The following is a 20,354-nucleotide window of genomic DNA, read 5'->3' as shown; positions in this document are numbered from 1 at the left end:
TTGTTATACAACAGATACAGCAGCGTCTTTATTTAAAATATAAATTGCTCCTATGAGTAATATTACTGAATATCAGCTTGAATGGGATGGATGGCGACCCTAATAACCAGAAAAATAATTAAAACACATTCCTTTTACCGTCAATTTAATTTCAATTAGGAAGTACAGAAATGTACTACATTTTCTTTAGCTGTTTCCACAGTATCCATACTGGCAGGGTAAAGCTGGGGGCAATGGGACAAAAACTAATATTAAGGGAAGGTATCCAAGATATATTTTTACTCATGTCAGGAACATCCTCGTAGCGACTGCTATTGCAAAGGAACTGCAGTAACTAACCAATAAATTATGCTTTTAAAAATCTAATTTTATAAATCTGAGCAAGATTTACTTCCTAGCTTGTTTTATGTTTTAGTGTATATCACTACTGCAGTGTGATGAGTATTATGTTTTTACATTCTTATATAAAAACATTTTTATTCACCGACTACTTTATCAGGGGAGCCATTCCCTTTGAAATTTACTGAAATCCACTTGCTACTATGCCTGCCAGGTGCTTAGTGCGTCATATTTGTATACATCTTCTTTTATGCAAATTTGTTTTGAATGTCTCTTTTATTTATGTATACATAAATGTTCTCTGGGGTCTTGCATGCTTGAATAGACCTCTGGTGATATATCCAAAATAATGAGTTTATTTTAAATAAAACAAGTGTGCTTCCAAGAGTACATTTTGTGTTTAATGCTTATGAATGTTCAAGCTGCTAAAGCATTTCTTAAGCCTTAAATACACAGTGTAGTTGTAGGTAGCAGCCAATACTTGCTTGGCAGGCTGTTTAGCCATATTGAAAGCAGGAAATATGTTCTGTGTAATACTCTAAATATCACAATGTGTCTTTTACAGGTAGCACATTTCCTTCTAGATTTCTATTCAAGGTTTGCTTGTGTTCCATCTGAGATAAAGGTTTTTTTTTTCCAAAGATAATTAGAAATTGTTTGTATGCTGCTTAATTTTGCTGGAAAAAATTGAAGCTATTAGGGAATAGTAAAAGGTCCCAGTTCATCTTCTGTTTTGAATTCCATATAATGCAATAATTAAAGACTAAAGCCACGGTGACTTCATGTTCTGAAAATAAAGGTGTTGACTGCAAATGGTTGATTACAATGTCAAATAAATATATAAATGTAATATTTTTCAGAGAAACAGTGTAATGGGCAGAACACAGGACAACAGCACATTTAATAAAATGGGTAAATACTTGAATAGCACCATGTGAGAGTGAAATGATTCATGTATCATGCAGGAAGTCAAAAAAATATTCTGTTACCTGTCACTGACATTATTTTGCAATGCTTTAGTCACACTGGAGTATATACTGCCTTCATTCAGAAAAAATATACAGTCATAACTAGTGATCGACCGTTATCGGATTTTCGTTGCTGATACCGATATTCTGGCCATTGAATATCGGTATTGGACGATATTGGCCGATATTTTTGTACATTTAAAAAATGTTTTGACAGGTACTATTGATGATCACTTCTGGGTTTTTACATGGAGACCCGATAAGAGCCGAATGCAGCTTTAATTGGGCCTTCTCTTCGGCGGCCGTGCAGGTAGGATGCCCGGGCAAGCTGCGGAAGGCGGCAGGAGGGGGGGCGTCCCCTCCCGCTCCTTGTAATGACTGCCGAGCGGCTTCTCAGCTGCATCGGTTGTCATTACAAGACAGCGGACCATAGGCTATTGATGCCGGTACCAGGGTGATGCCTCTAGCTGCAGGCATCACTCCGGTACAAGCACTTTACCAAAATATCGGCAATATCGGTAACCTCGGGCAGATTCCAATATATCGGGGAAAGTGTAGATCGGCCCTCGATCCGATAATCGGTCGATCCCTAGTCATATCCCTGTTGCATATCGTTAGCCTCTTATGAATAATCACTGGCTTTCCATACATAATTAGGTGGCATCATTATTGTTAATGCTTCTTACCAGTCCACAAACTTGACAAGACATTTTTTTGATGAGTGATGGAATACATATGGGCTTGCTTACAGTTTTTTTTTAGTTAAAAACAACAAACATGTTATACTTACCTGCTCTGTGCAGTTGGTTTTGCACAGAGCAGCCCAGGTCCTCCTCTTCTTGGGTCCCTCTTTGGTGCTCCTGCCCCTTCCCTCCTTTTGAGTGCCCCAACAGCAAGCATCTTGCTATGGGGGCACCCGAGCCGAGTCACAGCTCTCTGTGTCCATTCAGACACTAATCCATGGCCCGTCCCTCCCCACTTTCTCTCCTCATTGGCTCACTTACTTTGGTTGTCAGCAGCAGGAGCCAATGGCACCGTGCTGTTGTCTAAGCCAATAGAGAGGAGAGTCCCGGGCACCTGAGACATTCCTACAACATCTCTGGATCTAGAGAGGGCTCAGATAAGTATTAGGGGGGCTGAGGTGGGCTGGGGGGCTGCTGCACACAGAAGGTTTTTTATCTCAATGCATAGAATGCATTAAGATAAAAAAACTTATGCCTTTACAACCATTTTATTTGTTGGGCTCTGTGTAGCTGAAAAAATTGTACCTATATCTTTTTGGCCACTAGCCCTTTACATTCCAATAATCGTTGTTGTATTGATGATCTTTTATAAGTCACATCAGATCCTACATACATTGACCAGATAGTGCTAGATTCAATTTACACATAAAGACCAAGGCCAGCACCTCCCTCCTTATTTGGCTATGTAGAGCAGTGCTGCTGGCCAGAGAAGAGTTTCTGCTAAAGCAACTGGACAAATGTTTAATTCTGGAAGCTGATGTTGGACTGTAATGAGCATAGTTATATACGTGTAAGCTGAACTAGTGGTTTACATAATGCCATACAATTTTTTGCAATATTTTATGCAGCAGGTGTATTGAGGAAGACAAACCATGTACAAATAAAACATTTATTTATATTTTCCCAGATGATTTTTAAACATGCACAAATGCAGGTGCTTTGCAGTATATACTAATTATGCTGCTTGTGTATGTTCTCTATTAGTTAAATCATGGATTCACTGAACTTTCAGTTTTTGCAGAAATTGGTCATGTTTTAAAGTTTAAAAATGTGAACATAACTGTTATCTGTATGAGATGCAATTTAGGTCCAACACATTTGCTGTATTGCCTTGTATAATGAAAATAATCAAATTACAATGATAAGTTTCACCATTATTATAAACTATTGGAAAAAAATGTATAAGAAACGAACAGTATTCTGTGATTTTTAAAAGTGATAAAGAATGTATCCAGTCGCATTAGCATGACATAACAGACCATATTCACGATTTGTCAAGCACTATAAAATCTTAGAGAAAAGGTCAGTATTTAATGTGCAGAAATGTGGATGTTCAGAAAATGCTAGAGACAGAAATTAATTAATAATAGGTATTCCGGAAAGGCTAATGTGTATGATGTGGCATAACTGAGGTTTTCTGCATGATTTAGAAAGAATTTCTAAAAACACTGGCAAGATAAAATATTCAGAGGCAGTTGGTTTGAGGCAAATGATTCTAGTACACCAGTGTTTTTTCTTGTTAACATTCTGCATAATTTTCTAGCTATTTTTACCAGTTTTGTATAATGTAAACATTGGCGATAAATGTAGATTTTGTAAAAGGAGAACTATATTTTGTAGTTGTGTAGAATATTTGCTATAAAGTCTAAAGGCACACATCATTTTTCTCTGTAAGCCCCTCATTTTGTATTGACATTTTACTGTTATGTTATAAAGAAGAATGTTCTACCCAGCTTTGTTGTGTTGAGGTGGAATATTATAACTGATACAGTTTACATGAGTTGATTTTATATTCATTTTCAATTCCTTGTAGAATAAAATATTAGACATAAGAATAGAACATGGAAAAATATTCTAACAGCCTTTGATAAAGGTCTATTGTACATAAGTGCAAATAAGACTGTGTGGTTGTACATAAAGGCTATGACATTTAGATCTGGTAAAACGTGCAAAATAACAGTATGCACGTTAGAACATAATAATATAGATCCTGGTGTGAATCCTAAATGTAAAAACACCGGCAATTTAAATTTCAGACATACACTAGAACATGAAAAAAAGTGCAGCAATAGTAAAAAATATTAGTGTAATCAAACATTACATTAACCTGACTCTTGCTTATCCTCTTCCCAAAAGACAGCTATAGCGGGGGCTTACTTTGCCAGGAGGACCGACATTGACTTCCTCCCTTGATTGAGCTGTAAGCTCACCCCCTGCGGCATGCAAGCAGCATGCTCTCTGATCGCTGAGTCCTTTGGACTCAGCTGATCACAGCTCAGGGTAAAGGGCCAATCACAGCGGCCCCTTACCACGTGATGAGCTGTGTCCAGTGACAGCTGATCACGATGTAAACGCAAGCCGGTAATGGTCTTTCCTGTCTTCATGCTGACAGCTTGAGGAGGGGAGAAGAGGGCTGATAACCAGCTTGTGTTAAAGGAACATCTACACTAAAAACCAGGGCACTGATCATCAGGGTCCTGATTATCAGTGCAGTCCCAACAGTGCTCACTAGTGCTGCATATCAGTGCCCAGCAGGGCTGCCAGTCAGTGCCCATTAGTGCTGCCAATCAGTGCCACCTACCAGTGCCTGTCAGTGCCCATCGGTGCTGCCTATCAGTGCCCAACAGTGCCACCTATCAGTGCCCATCAGTTCTGCCTATCAGTGCATCTTTATCAGTGCCTCCTTATTAGTGCCCACCAGCGCTGCCTCATGAGTGCCCATCAGTGCAACCTATCAGTGCCCAACTGCCCATCAGTGCCGCCTCATCGGTGCAGCCTATCAGTGCCCATCAGTACAGCCTCATCAGCACACATCCGTGAAGGAGAAAAATTACCTGTTTACAAAATTTTATAACAAACTATGAAAAATATATATACATATTTTTTTCATTTCTGTCTCTTTTCATTCTTTTAGCAAAAAAAAAACCAGTGGTGATTAAATACCACTGAATGAAAGCTCTATTTGTGCGAAAAAAATTCATATTGGTTATAGTGTTGCATGACCACGAAATTGTCTTTCAAAGTGTGACTGCGCTGAAAGCTGTAAATTGGCCTGGGCAGGAGGGAGGTAAAAGTGCCCAGTGCCAAGTGGTTAAACTAAAAGTTTGAAACTTTGGCCCATGCAAAGAAGGCATTAAATACTAACTTCTCCCAGTGCCCGTGCCACCAATCGCTCCTATATTGCAAAGAAGGTGTTTCTTAATTAATCTACTGAATGTTACAAGCATGCCTGTTTCCAGAGGGCCCAACTCAGGGCAAACAAAGTTTTCTCATCATTGGGGCTATGTCTGCACTACACTGGTTAACTGCTCATTTTGTCCAGAGTAGAGGAGAATGCTGCATACTCACCCAATCCTCCACTCATACCCAGAGAAGATCTATGGGCATGATGACATCAGGAACAGTCCACCCACAACACCACTAGACCATGGTGGGTTGCAGGAGCCACAGGGATCGGCCTTTTATGGAAAGGAGCAGAAGATTAGGTAAGTATATCTGTGTTCTCCTTTCACCTAGCCAACAACAAGCAGTTAACCCATGTAGCGTGGGCACAGACCCTCTGTATCAGAAAACTTTGTTTTTGCCCAGAGTTGGGCACTTTATGGTTTCAAGTGTAATGAGAAGCCAGAGGGCAAAAGAAAAGGGTAATTATAAAAATGGCAGGGTCTCACACTAACTACCAACTATTTATGAGCCATATATTTATTCTGTTAACAAGTCAAAAAGAAAATAAATAGTAGTTTTCACTCTTTTTTTGGTTATTCAATGCCCCCCCCATTCAACAGGGCTCATCTAACACAAGAAAAATGACAGTTATGTCTAAACATAAATAAGAATAATAAAGAAAATGGCTCGGATAGCATCCAGTTATTGACAGCCTGCTGTATCTTAGTCTGCAAATTGTCTTGTCAAAAGCCTTTTGTATACTTGTTTTCCCCTCAGAAAAGCTTTTAGCGGTGGATCGTTCTTCTGAGGGCATTTTAAAGGAGGAGAGAAGGTATTATGTTGCCACTTCACTACCTATTTTAACCCTTAAAAGCCAGCATCACCCACCATGGGTTGCATTCAACAGTGGAAATAAATTTCACCACACTGCAATGAAAAGCATAGCGGTCCTGACTTATGTACACCCCTGTCTACTGTAGATTAACCACTTGCTGACCACCGACGTACCTGGGCTGCAGGCATTATCCCATTACCAGGCATCATCCCGTTAACATTTTTTTTAGAGCCGACGCTGGATTGCGCTAGAAGCAGCGGGGGGGGGGGCATCCCCCCTCCCCCAGCCTTCGGTGGCTTTACCGGATCTCCTACCCCACCAGTCCTGATCAACCAGCCAGTGCCTCCACCAGTTGATCATAGGGCCGAACAAAGACCGGATCAGCTTTATGATATAGTAACCTGGAAGCGGTGACTTTACATCACTTCCAGATGAGGATGTAAACTGCACCATTTTTAAAAATAAAAAACATTTGATCACACCGATATTGGTGTGATCAAATGCTTTTAAGGGCAGAGGAGGGATCTGGCATCTTACATACCCCAGATCTCTTCAAAAAGAGTACCTGTCACGTGTCTATTGCTGTCACAAAGGATGTTTACATGACAGCAATAAAAGTGACAAAAGTGCAAAAAAAAAAGTGCAAAAAAAAAAATAAAAAAAATAAAAATTTAAAAAATTGAAAGTGCCTCCCTCCCCCTGCACTCACATGTAAAGGCAAACACATCTGTCGATCCCACATACACTCAAACAGCGATCATCCCACACATGTGAGGTATCACCTAGAACAGTGATGGCGAACCTTGGCACCCCAGATGTTTCCCAACTACATTTCCCATGATGCTTATGCACTCTGAAGTGTGGTTGAGCATCATGGGAAATGTAGTTCCAAAACATCTGGGGTGCCAAGGTTCACCATCACTGACCTAGAACGTCAGACCATGGGAAGAAATTCTAGCACCAGACCTCCTGTCTAAATCTAAAGTGGTAACCTGTAAAGGTTTTTAAAGCATCCCCTATGGATAGTAAAGCTTACATCCTTTGTGTGTGTAAAGCCGTGCGCAGTTTTAAAGTGTGACATGTTTGGTATCTATTTACTCAGTGTAACATCATCTTTTATATTTTACCAAAAAATTGGGTTATGTGCTGTGTGTTTTTTGCTTTCATGAGCTTTCCAGTACTATTCACCACCAAATGAAAACTCAATCTGTCCTGAAAAAAAAAAAAAAAAACACACAGTATAATTCACCTAGATACACTGGGGTAGATTTACTAAAATTGGTGGAGTAACTGCGCATAATAACCAATAAGCTTCTAACATCAGCTTGTTCATTTAAGCTTTGACTATAAAACCTGATTGGTTACTATGCACAGCTGCATCAGATTCTGTATGCACCAGTTTTAGTAAATCGCCACCACTAAGTAATTGTTATGATATGTGCAGTTCGACTAACACATGCCAAAAGTTCACTATTGTTACCTTTATCATGAAGTGGTCAAAGAACAAGTGGACCAAAACAAAGAATCATGTGGCAATGCATAAATTCATAACTAACTAATTAAACTCAAAGTGATGTGTTTTTATCTGTTTGATACGTGCCAAAAATACTCGTCAATTCTGCTAAAAATCTTGTGAGCTGATAACTTCTGTGCTCCGCCTCTGCTGACTATTATCAATCAGCAATTTTCCCAACTATCTCTTTGTATAACAAACACCTCTTTTTATGTATTGGAGTAGCTTTTGGACACAATATGGTGGGTGGGAGTCATCACCCTAAGACAGGAAGTCTGTTACTGGCAGGATGGTCAGTTAAAAGTAAAGGAAATGATCAGTGATTATTGCAAGTAGCTATCTGCTGGTTTTCCACTCTCATATTTTTCCTTTTTTTTTCCTTCCTAACAGTGTTTTTTCTCTTTCTTGACGGTGAATCCCCTTCCCTCTATTTCTCTCCTCCCCCCCTCCTTCTTTCTTTTCTTACTTTCTTCTTCTATCCCACCACTCTTCCTTTTTCCTTTTCCTTCCTCCATCCTGAACCTACGCTGGACCTACACTTAATATACCTTTTCTTGATTGCTCTGACCATGCTATGCAGTTTCTATATTTTCTTAGGTTACTCTTTCTTTGCAATAATGCTCACTCCATGGAACTTTGTTTAAACTATATAGGGACGGCGGGGGGCGTCCCTCTGGGGCCCGGAAGTTGTGAAATATGATCATGTATGCCAGGAATGAAGATTCAAGGGTAACCTACCTTGATAAAGTTGATTTCTGTTCCTTTTTAGCCTGGTCACTATATTATTATTATGTTCAGACAGGATCAGGGGGGCCCAGTTGGGTCTCCTTGCTTCCCTTTTGTATCTGTTAAATTGAATTTCTTTATATTCCTGCTGTAAGTTCTTTATGGTCTATTTGTTATGTTTTCTTTGAAAACTCTAATAAAAATGTATTGAATCATAAAAATAAAGGAAAATATGAAAAAAAAAGAGACCAAATATGTAGTCACCCTCTCTTAGGATTGGTAAACTGCAATATATTACATTTTTATCTTGAGTTTAGATACACTTAAGGTAAAAAAAAAAAAAAAAAAAACCTCCATGATTTTTGTTGTACAGCAAAATATTTAAAAATATATTTCAAATATGTTTACTTTTTTTCTGTTAAGTGTTTCCTTTTGTTAGTGATTTCAGCTGTCAATTTGGGTTTAACATATTTAGAGGAAGAGCACATTTTTCTAAAATTCCAACACGGCATATTAAAACATTCCTTTCAAGTTCCATAGACCACTTTCATCTTTTAATATATGCTCCATCAATGACAAAATGATGTATAAAGGGAAACTGAATGCATACAGATAGAAGCTATTGTGACCATTCTACGTTTTAATACGATTATCATTGTCATTATTATAGAAGAGTGTACTGATGTTATCTCCAATAAAAGTGTGAAAAGAAATCAACCCTGCCAGAATGCAACCTAGTTGAAATTACACAGATGGTGCAGACAGATGCTTTATAGCTGTTGATCTATTTCCCTGGATGAATCAAATATTTGTGATCAATTTTCCCTCTTCGACTTTTCCCCTGAGAGTTACAGGTTTGGCAGTGCATTAATGTTTAAAGCCCCAGTGTACACATTCATTCGGTAATGCCTCATGGAAGCTAAAAAAAAAAAAAAGCAAACGAGAATTCTCCCATTATCATTCCAATCAGAGACTTTTATAAAAATGTATCTATTTGCTGGGCTTGTTCAGTAAAGCAGATGAAAGTGCGTAAGCAGCAAGTACGGTCAAACCCACTAACACACAATTAGCAATAGATGGGACTAATATTAACTTAAAAAGCTAGTCAATGTTTTCTAGGCAATTAAATGATGTTTTTGCTGTCTGGATATATCAAAAATATTTAAGCTTCTTATACAGTACATCAATAAATGCATTTTTTTGTAATGTAAGAACCTAAATTTGATATCAGCGTTGCAATCCCCTATATAGCAGCACTACCAATAAAAGAGAGAGGGGCAGGGCTAGGGGCCAATCAGGTGTGATGGATGCAAATGAGAAACTTGCTGATAGAAGGGAAGAGGAAGAGAAGAGAGATAACTTATTTTACTGTTGAGTCCAAAAGTGGTGAACACCATTCTGTAGTCCATAACTGTGTCAGAGAATGCAATCTGCATGGCTGTGCTGTTAGAAATTTGTTAATTTTAGAATCATTTGGACAGACATACGAATACTCCGATAGGTAAAACAGCTCCTTTATAAGTATTTATCTGTTTATTTTTTTATTTGTTTGAAGTTGGTCTTTAAGTCTTATGCCTGACAAAAGGGAATAGGAGCATGAGAATTTCCCAGAATCCTCAGCTTTAGTTGCTTTAAAGATCTCTATTGACAAAGTAAGTATGTGACTGGAAGCCACAGAGTGGTGATGAGAGAGATTTTACCTTTTAAATGTTGACTCTTTAAAGAAGAGTGAAGGCTTTCACTATTCAGTACTGTTCAGAAAGCTGGTTTAAACAGCTCCAGGGCTTCCCTTGTGAACTTTAAGAATTCATGTCTCTCTCCATTGCCAACAGTAACAAAAGTTGAAGATTGTTTTAAAGCTGATTTACTGCTTGTTAATAGCATGAAAACATTTGACTTCAGCATGGAAATAGGTTTTTTTGCCACTGGTCAAATGGGTTATAAAGTGATTTATGCAATCATTGTACATTTTTATGTAAGATAGGGTCCATTTAAGCAATCTATTCAATTTGTATGCAACCAAAGGGATCTTTATGCTACAACTGTTTGTAGAACTAAAGTAGACTGTGCAATCAAACTATACTGTATATGGTCATGTGGTGGTGGTCATCTAGATAGAGGCATAGGACTTTGCTTCCCAATGTTAGAGTGAGCAATAGGCAGTAGTAAAGGTGGAAAACATAGATCCACAGGCTGCCACAGCACAACAGAAAGTTGACACCGATAGACATGTGCATGACGAAAAATACCTCTATCAAGATGGCCATTAACACATGACCATATACAGTATAATTTAGTTCTACCAACAGTTGTAGCACAAAGGTCCCTTTGGTTGCATACAAATTGAATTGATTGCTTAAATGGACCCTATTTAAATTAAGTTTCATGTAATTTAGATTAGTTAATCTAGGTATTTAGTTTTGTTAAATTTGATTGATTTATTCAATTTGTATTCAGGATTCATATTTGGATATCGTATTCGGAATTCGTTTTATGTCTTTTTCAAATTTTCTTCGAATTTACTGATTTTTTTTAGATTCAAAGTGTTTAAATCGATACATTTTGAATCAGTTGAATGGAAAACTTTCGATTTTTTTTTTTTTTTTTTTTTTCGAAAGTGGCAAAGTGAACAAACAAAAGAAAAATCTTCATCAAATTATTACAATGACTCTTTAAATCATCTTTGGCTTAACAAAAACAGCATTATTTTGAAATGGTACTCTGATAACACACACAGTCTTTGATTTCAGAAATATGTTTACAGTTCAAATTCAACTTTAATTCGATGTAAAATGTGATTTGAATTTCAATTCAAATTTCCAATTCCAAATTTAGTTTTGTTATTCAGAGTCAAACTTTACGAGAAAAGTACAACATATATAGAAAATGATAAACCAGATGTGCAGAGAATACTGTAGGTGACATATACAATCAAGTAATGCATGTAAAAGAACAATCCTACTCCAAAACAAAAGCTAGGTAGCCTAATATGAAAATATAAAAGGACTTACCAGATCATAACTGTTTTCGCCTGTCTTCTAAACAAACAAACAAAAAGAAAACACTTATCATAGAGTAAACTATACCTGTGTATTATTCATAGTATGTATATTAGTGAAATGAATGTGTTTTAGCAGCACCACATCCCCTAAATATTCTAGTACAAAAAGGGATGGTAGGTAGGTAGGAGTGGGATTTTAAAGGTGCCACGCCAATTGACCAAACATAAAATTCAGTAATATATTACAAAACCATTATAAAATCCATATATTGTTGGAAAAAATAAAAAATAAAATCCATATAAACATTCCACAAAAATGTTAAATATTGTTATTAACATCCTCTATAATTATTGTGAGGGTATTGGCAGGGTCCTTTAGGCATTTTCTTCTACATGTGTCACTGCATGGCTTCTTTAGAGAATATGCATACAGGATAATACAGACCATCCACTCCATATCCAGATCCACACTAGGGAAGTGTCACTGAGATGGAAGAGGCTTCACCACGAGCCAGCAAAGAGCATAGGATAGCTTGTGGACCACCACAGAGGAGGTATGCAAGCTAAAATAAAATCAAAGATCATAAACTAAGCAGTCCAGTGGGGGAGGCCAAGGTGTCACAAAACAGAAAAATCCAATTTAGGCTAATGCTCTCTGTGTGCATGAACACTGTGTCCTCAGACCATTTTTTATGGATTTTAAAATGGATTTGTAATGAATATTACTGAATTTTAAGTGTTATGCTCAGTTAAATGGTGTAGAACTTTTAAAATCCCACTCCTACCTACTATCCATTTTTGTACTAGTGTACCTATGTCTTGTGGTTTTTAATCAGTGTATACCCTGAAACATCATGAAAGGCAGGGTTTTCTAAAGTGGTGGGTCAGTAATCAAGGATAAAAGAGAGTCGCTTGTATCTTGACTGTCTAACCAGGCACCCCAAATTTTATTTTAAAAATGTGGACACCCTCTAGCCTCATAGGTTAGTTTACATAGAGGCACATTTTGATTAATAGTACATACATGGTAATATGGAGGGATTCTGTGTGTATCCATTGGAGTGCCACTATTTTCCTGGCGTAATATAGAAGAATTCATAGAAAGTGTTTTTGTGTTGTAGTAAGATCCAAATCTTCAAAGACGCCCAATAAGCACCATTTGATTTGGGATTGTAAATATTTGGGAGATCAAATGTGAACAAAATAAAGTCAGTAATCTGGGTCCAAAAACGCCTAACTCTATGAATTCCATGATCGTTAGTGTCAGGGTTGCCAACCTCCCCCCATACTTTTTTACTGACAAAACATACCAAACTTACTGACAAAGCACAAAGCAAAATCTGAAATATGACAGAGCCAACAATTGCCTTTCTTTAGAGCCTATTTGCACTATAATGCATTAATCTGCCCTGGGAAGTCTTGCTCAACACAGTCAACACTGCATAGACAAAGCAATCGTACCACAGTCAATAAAGATGAATGAAATGTCAATTTTAACATTTCAATAAAGTTTTAAAAAAAAAAAAACGAAACACTGCAATGCATAGTAATTAGTGCATTAGCACTGTTTATTTTTCAGCACACTCCAACCACCACATTGTAAAATGGATTGCTGGTGTCAATGAGACCTGCAGTTAAAAGGTCGAACAGTGGTTGTGAGAACAAGTGAGAATTACTAAATGGTCAGTTGGGTGTTTTGAACTGAAAGCCACATACCTCCCAACATCAGCACTTGGGAAAGCAAGAAACTTGCTAGAGAACAAAGAAAAGGGATGTGGTGTATGCAGTGTGAAACAGAAAAAAAGGGTCGTAGCTACATTGCACCAAATATTGGATAGAGCAAAAAAATAATTACGTGGTTACAAAAAAACAAAAAAAAACAAACATACTGTACATACTCGCCTTCATGCTGCAGTATCCGTTTGACACTGCAACTACCCCACACAGATTTTAAAACCAAGAACTGTCAGGCCACATGACCACTTATCAGTCATTTCTTGGTTTGTTGGAAGTAGAGAACAGTGACTGTCAGTGACTGCATTCTGCTCTGCTCCTCCAACACTCACTGGAGCAACATAAGGGGATGGACACAGCTGGCTCTGGCTCTCAGCCATTTAAAAAAGGGCAGAACCAGCTGTAAATCAGGTAGCCAGGTTGATCCTGACAATAATGGCTTGATGATTCCTGAACATGGAGGGTAATTTGTCTGCTATCAGCTAAGTCTTGATCACAGGAATATACAATATTAGTAAATGTACTCTGGTGACCTAAAAGAAAAGTATAGCTGAAAAATGTTTGGCCACACGTCTCTTTTGAAGAAGAGATTTAGCCTATTTATGATATAAAGTGTACACAGTCCATTGTTGTACCAAAATAAATCCCCCTTAATTGCTATGTAAAATATGCAGTGGCTATACAATGATATAGGCAAATCCAAGTAGTACTTGTGTATAGGAACGTATTCCCTGCCCCAAATGCAGATTGTCTAAAAATCTGTATTGATAGTATGTATTGCTGTATTGTTAATAAACGGGTGCATAAGGAAGAGATTACAAAAAAAAACTACTATTCCCAGTACCATTACCATGAGATTCAGCAGCGTAAAAGAGCTTGAAGGCCTGGAATACTGTTCTGATGTTTAGGAAGATAAGGCTGATTTATTGTTTCCATTTTTTGAGGCACCTGCCCAGTGATGAAGGGCACACAGCTGATTTCAGCAAGGCAGGAGTCTGTGAATGTCTATTTCAATATCTTGTGTCCTGGACTGGAGGGGTACACTTACTATTTTTATTATTATTATTATTATTAATATTCAGAATTTTTATAATGCCAACGGTTTGCCCATCACTTTACAAAATAGAGGGAGACAGTACGGTTTCAATACAATTTAATATAAAAGAGATCAAAGGACCCTTCTCAATCAATTTTACAATATAGAAGGCAAGAATTATTGAATTATTCTTCGTTTTGCTCCTTACCTCTAAAAAAGGTAATAAAATAAAACCTGTAACTCGATTTATATTTTTTCAAGACTGAGGTTGCTGAATGTTACCTAATATTTTATACCAGGTTTACTACCTTGATGTTGCAATTTCACGTGTGTATTGTAATGCAGTGAATTACCAGTGACATTCTACAAGTATATGTCAGATATTTTGGATTTTTGCTTAAGAGTTAATTGTAAGGGGAATGGGGAACAAACTAATAAAGTCTGCAGAGGCCAATTTAGTGCACTAATGTGCTTATTGGTATCCCATTCAATTTTAGGCTGGACCTAGCAGATTTTACCAGGGGCTCCATCGGTCATGCACACAATAAAAAAAAAAGCAGCATTTATTACATGTATTACAGTTTAATAACTACATACATAACAAAGAAAAATGCCTCTTTACAACATAATGTAATGCAATTATCTAATTACATAGCACTGCTCGGTTGTCTTCTAAGTAACATGATGCTGATTACTTAATGCTGTAGTCCATCTTCATTTTACAAATAATTGGCAATAATCTGGGTTTTATCTATTTTAATAGAGTTATTTGACAAGTGTACTTTTAGTTGCATGCTTTTACTTGAAGTACAAGTACGTAAAAGAATATAAAACAGTTATTATGAAGTGACGCATTATAATTTTGCATGCTGTGGTTTTCTGTTGGGCATAAAAGCTATATTTCAATTGCTCTAATAATATGTGTGTTTTTTATTGGTACTGCAAATATTACTGTTATTTTTTTACTATTTATTTTTTTTTATTAAACAGTTTTTTTTTTCTAGATGATGAAATAAACACAGGCAAGTTTGCAAGGTGGAATAGGAATATATAATTTCTTGGAAATATGAAAATAATACATTTAGTGCAAGCTTTTCCTATTTTGGCTTTGTTCACATATTTAAACTTTCATTGTACTGTATTAGGAGTCCTACTGTAGGTGGTGGCAAAACAAGGTTCTCAGCATCCTTTGATTACATCCTGCTTGCTAAAATCTCAACTCATTATAATTTATTAAGTTTCATACAGAGTGGGTAAGGATTTAAAGTTATAAAAAAGAAGGTAAAAGCAGCGCCAATATAAAAATATGGAACAAAAAGTCCCAAACAATGCAGCCCACAATAGTCCAATAAATAGGGGTAGATCAGAAGACCAGAAGATAGTCCCGGACACCAGTGCTGAAGTCAAGATCAATAGACACCCAGTAGTGATGACAATCCAAACCGCTTACCAGATAGCAGGCAAATTGGGCACAAATCACTCCCAGAGAGTCCGCACAGGGAAAGCTGAATCAAAGGCTGGAGATTTGGTCAGACCCGGACTTAATGACACCTTAAGGCACTCCCATACAAACGGATATAGGTGTAATGGACACCTCAAGAGATGGAAAAGACCAATAGTGTAGACTGCACAAAAACGTTTATTTAAATAAAAGAGCAATACTCACATTTTTGCAAAAGTGAATTGGCATATCATAAAAACCGCGGTATAAAATAGCGTGCTGAACATCTGCGTCACCTTACGCGTGTCGTCAAAGTGTTGACATAATCAGAGGCGGAGCTAATCAGAGGCGGAGCTATCCAAGACGCCAGCACGCATAAGAACGAAAAGTCCGCTACTGCGCTCCACTCAGCCCGCTCTACAAACCAGAAACACTCGGGATAGAACCACAACTGTAAACATCCCAAGACCTCCGGAGCGAGAGCTGAACCCCAAGGGAACACAGATCATTGGCCTTACAACAAATATAATGTTTCAGCATATAAAATAACATTAAAACCACACAATATAAATAATATATATAGACAAATAAATCTAATATATACATATGCTAAACCGGAAGTCCGAAGTCAGCAAGGACAGAATCATAAAAAACTGACACAAAGGACACCGGAAATAGCGTCACTATTAGCAACAACATAAAAAATTATATCACACAAAAGCCTAAAAAGACAATAGTGTATTCCAATGCAATATAAATGTTAATAATCCACTTAACTAAAGACAGTAGCAAAAATATCAATAATCACCTGTTATTTATGTGGCAATTTACATCCCACTCTATATTCATTCCCCATGGAGAGTATGTCTTCATGTTAAAAATCCACCGGGTTTCCATACGTGAAATCTCATGGCGGACATGACTTCCTCTCCAATGGGGAGTGAATTTATCGATTCCCCAAATTTTAGTACCTGCAGGATTTTTGTTGTGACATCTTGCATAATGTTTCGACACGCTGTGATATTGATAGCCCTTTTTGATATTTTTGATATGCTCTCTAACCCTCACTGTCAATGTCCTGATTGTGCGGCCAATATATTGTAGGCCACATGGACATTGAAGGAGGTATACAACATTCGTAGAGGAGCAACAAATAAAAGGTTTTATCTGATACTCTTTAGATGTAGCAGTGGAAACAATTTCACAAAATTTTCTGCCGATAAGGGAATTAACCCGGCAAACTGCGCATCTTCTACAGGGGAAGAAGCCAGTCAAATTATGAAAATAAGACAGTTGGTTGGGCCTATCCAAAACATTGGGAGCGATATGAAGACGTAGGGGTTCCACACCCCTAAAAACCACAGGGGGAAGTTCAGGTAACTCAGGACCAAGCACCCTATCATTCTTTAAAACCCTCCAGTGTTTTTTAAAAATCCGTTTCATATCGTTAAACTGTTTTGAATAAGTGGTGATAAACGAAAAACCAAAACGGTTGGGCTCGACCTGTGTCCTAGGTTGTTTATGGACTAAACTGGATCTATCAATATTACCAACCTCCTGGAGTACCATATCCAGGTTGGTTTCATCGTAACCCTTATCCAAAAATTTAACCTTTAGGGTTTGTGCTTGCCTCAGATAATCCTCTTTATGGGTGCAGTTGCGACGAAGTCGTAAAAATTGACTCTTGGGTACAGAGCTCAACCATGACGAGTGATGACAACTACCTTGCTCAATGTACCCATTGCGGTCAGTGGGTTTAAAATACGTACTTGTCGCAACTGCACCATTCCTGACCTCAATAGTCAAGTCTACAAAGTGGATCTTATCATTACTGGCCTCGTGTTATAGGATGATCCCCATCGAGTTTAAATTGAGATCGCCAATAAGCTGTCAAGTGATGCTCTATCGCCATCCCATAGGAGGAGCACGTCATCTATATAACGTCGCCAAAAGACTAATTCTGGTCTCTGTCGACTATAGACGTCCTCCTCCCATTTGGCCATAAATATATTGGCCATGCTTGGTGCATATTTTGCACCCATGGCGACTCCCCTCTGTTGCAAGAAGAAGGAGCCGCCAAACCAGAAATAGTTATGTTGCATGGCAAAAACAAGTAAAGTCAGGATAAACTCTCTTTGTGATGGCAAAAGGGAATCATCTCTCTCAAGAAAAGTCTTCACAGCGTGATGTCCATGCTCATGCGAGATGATCGTATAGAGCGAAGTGACATCCGCCGTGGCCAAAAGATAGCCTTCCCTCCACTCTATCTCCTCCAGTAGGTTCAAAACCTGGGTAGAATCCCTGAGGTATGATGGAGTCTTAGTAACTAAAGGTTGGAGATACCCGTCTATATACCTCCCAATTCTACTAGTGACGGAATCAATCCCGCTCACAATAAGCCGCCCTGGTGGATTGAGGGGGTCTTTATGTACCTTTGGGAGGTAATACAAGACGGGCACTCTTGGAGCTATGGGGACCAGGAACAATTTTTCTTTTTTGTTTAAAATATGGTCCTGAAAACCCTGATTGATCAATGTAGTAAGGTCCATTTTGAATTTAGTAGTAGGATTATAAGGAAGCGGGCTGTAGGTGTCAGTGTCTGAAAGAAACCTATTCATTTCATTGACATAGGAAGCTCTATCTAGGACAACATCCCGCCCCCCTTATCCGCTGGTCTAACTACTATATCATTCCTCTTTTTAAGGGATTGTAGACCATCATTTAACCTAAATTCATTCCGTTCCCTCCTAATTTGTAAAGCCATATTTTTATATTGGCGCTACTTTTACCTTCTTTTTTATAACTTTAAGTTTGTAATCCACTTACCTAGCTGGCGGCCTTGATTAACCCTTTGCCCTCTAATTTTGTTTAAGCGCAGATATCCCATTTCTTATAAGGATTTAAAGTTGACCTTGCAATCCATGCAAAGTTTACTTATTTAAGTGAAGTGGTTAAGTGATGCTATGGCACTTCCCTGTAGCATCTTTGTACAAGATTTGGGTTTCTCCCTATTCCCCAGGATCTTGGCCAAAGGATGATGATGTCACCCTTGCCTAGGTACCATGGGTGGAAACAGAGTTAAGCTAAGTATTTTAACTATTTTATTTTCCCACGGCTGCTTTTCTTCTTTTTTTTTTTTTGCAGTGTTTTGAGATAGGTTAGGAGGGCCACGCCAAAGAGATTTTTAGTTCTATGCTAAATTAACCACTTCAGCCCCAGAAGGTTCCACCCCCTAATGACCAGGCCATTTTTTGCAATATGGCACTGCTGACAATTGTATGGTCGTGCGACACCATACCCAAATACAATTGATGTCCTTTTTTCCCCACAAATAGAGCTTTCTTTTGGTGGTATATGATCACCTCTGCGGTTTTTCATTTTTGAGCTATAAACAAAAAAAGAGCGTCAATTATGAAAAAATACCAATATTTTCTACTTTCTGCTATAAAACATTCCCAACAATAAAATGTAAAAAATCTATTTTTTTTATCAGTTTAGGCCAATTTGTATTCTGCTACATGTTTTTGGTAAAATAAAATCCCAAAAAGTGTATAATAATTGATTTGCGCAAAAGTTATAGCGTTTACAAACTACGGGATAGATTTATGGACTTTTTATTTTTGTATTTTTTTTATTAGTAATGGCGGAGATCAGCAATTTTTATCGGGACTGCGACATTGCGGCAAACAAATCTTACACTAAGTGACACTTTTTGGGGACCAGTGCCATTAATACAGTGATCAGTGCTAAATAATATGCACTGTTACTGTATAAATGACACTGGTAGAGAAAGGGGTTAACACTGGGGGTGATCAAGGGGTTAAATGTGTTCCCTATATGTGCTTTCTAACTGTGGGGGGGGGAGGATTGAACAGAGGCAGAGAGAGATCTGTGATTCAGCTTAGCTGAATTGCACAATCTTTCCCTGCCGCTCTGACAGGAGAGACATCTTACATTGTTTACATTACAGGCGGCTCTCCTGTCAGTATTGCCGAAGATCGGGCCCGCTCCTCCTGCGGTCTGCCTCCCACTGTGTCTAATCACAGCGGGAGAGTGGCTCTGCTAGCACGCACGCACCGCCAAAATCCCGTGCACATAATCCCATAGATCTATGTGTAAATCTGCGTGGGGCGGTCGCCAAGTGGTTAAACTATGGGTGGTATTCGCTACATAATGTGTTCTGAGGACAACTCAAAATGTTGAATATACCTCATTTTTATTTCAAGTGATATAAGTGATTAGGGCAATTGAAGTAGTGAATCTCCCTAATGGGGACAAAGACAGCAATATAAATTTGACAGAGGTTTTACCCCCTCACCACTCTAAAAAAAACTGTTCACTTTAGTTATATGTTATTGATTTTTTAATCATCACATCCTGCAATAATAAGTTAATTTTTTATTCTGCCTAGATGTAAGGTTCTGGCACTCTCAGTGCCTCCTATCACATCATTTCCGGGTGCGTTCCATCTACCTAGATAGATGAAGCACATATAGGTGTGTTTCCCTTTAATAGTGCTGACATCATCATGAGGCGCCGGACTGAACAGCTATTTAAATCACCAGCTTTCACTCACATGTGTTCGTTCAACCTGCTGTGTGCCTAGATGTGCTTTGATGCTTATATGCCTTGATGTCCACCTTACCTTGTCTTGTGCTGCCGGAGCTTCCAGCTTTACCTTTTGCCTGTATTGAACCGGAACCTCGCTACGGATCCCGTATCTCGCTACCGGATCACTCCTTACTACTGGACTTTGCTACTGCTAGACTATCTAGTGATAAGTACCCCACAGGGGATTCCTTACTAAACCTATACTTCCACTATCATCTGTTGCATATACAAAGACTATCTCT

General features: G+C 38.1%; 1 protein-coding gene across 3 annotated transcripts in view; it reads left to right on the top strand.

Moving 5' to 3' along the window:
• Positions 1 to 20,354, top strand: part of LOC309561575 (bifunctional heparan sulfate N-deacetylase/N-sulfotransferase 4-like) — a 565,820-nt gene that overhangs the window by 401,234 nt on the left and 144,232 nt on the right. The gene's annotated exons all lie outside the window — the stretch shown is intronic.

Source organism: Pelophylax lessonae (assembly GCF_965119305.1).
Source record: "Pelophylax lessonae genome assembly, chromosome: 1".
Taxonomy (NCBI): domain Eukaryota; kingdom Metazoa; phylum Chordata; class Amphibia; order Anura; family Ranidae; genus Pelophylax; species Pelophylax lessonae.
This window is presented reverse-complemented; position numbering and strand designations above follow the sequence as displayed.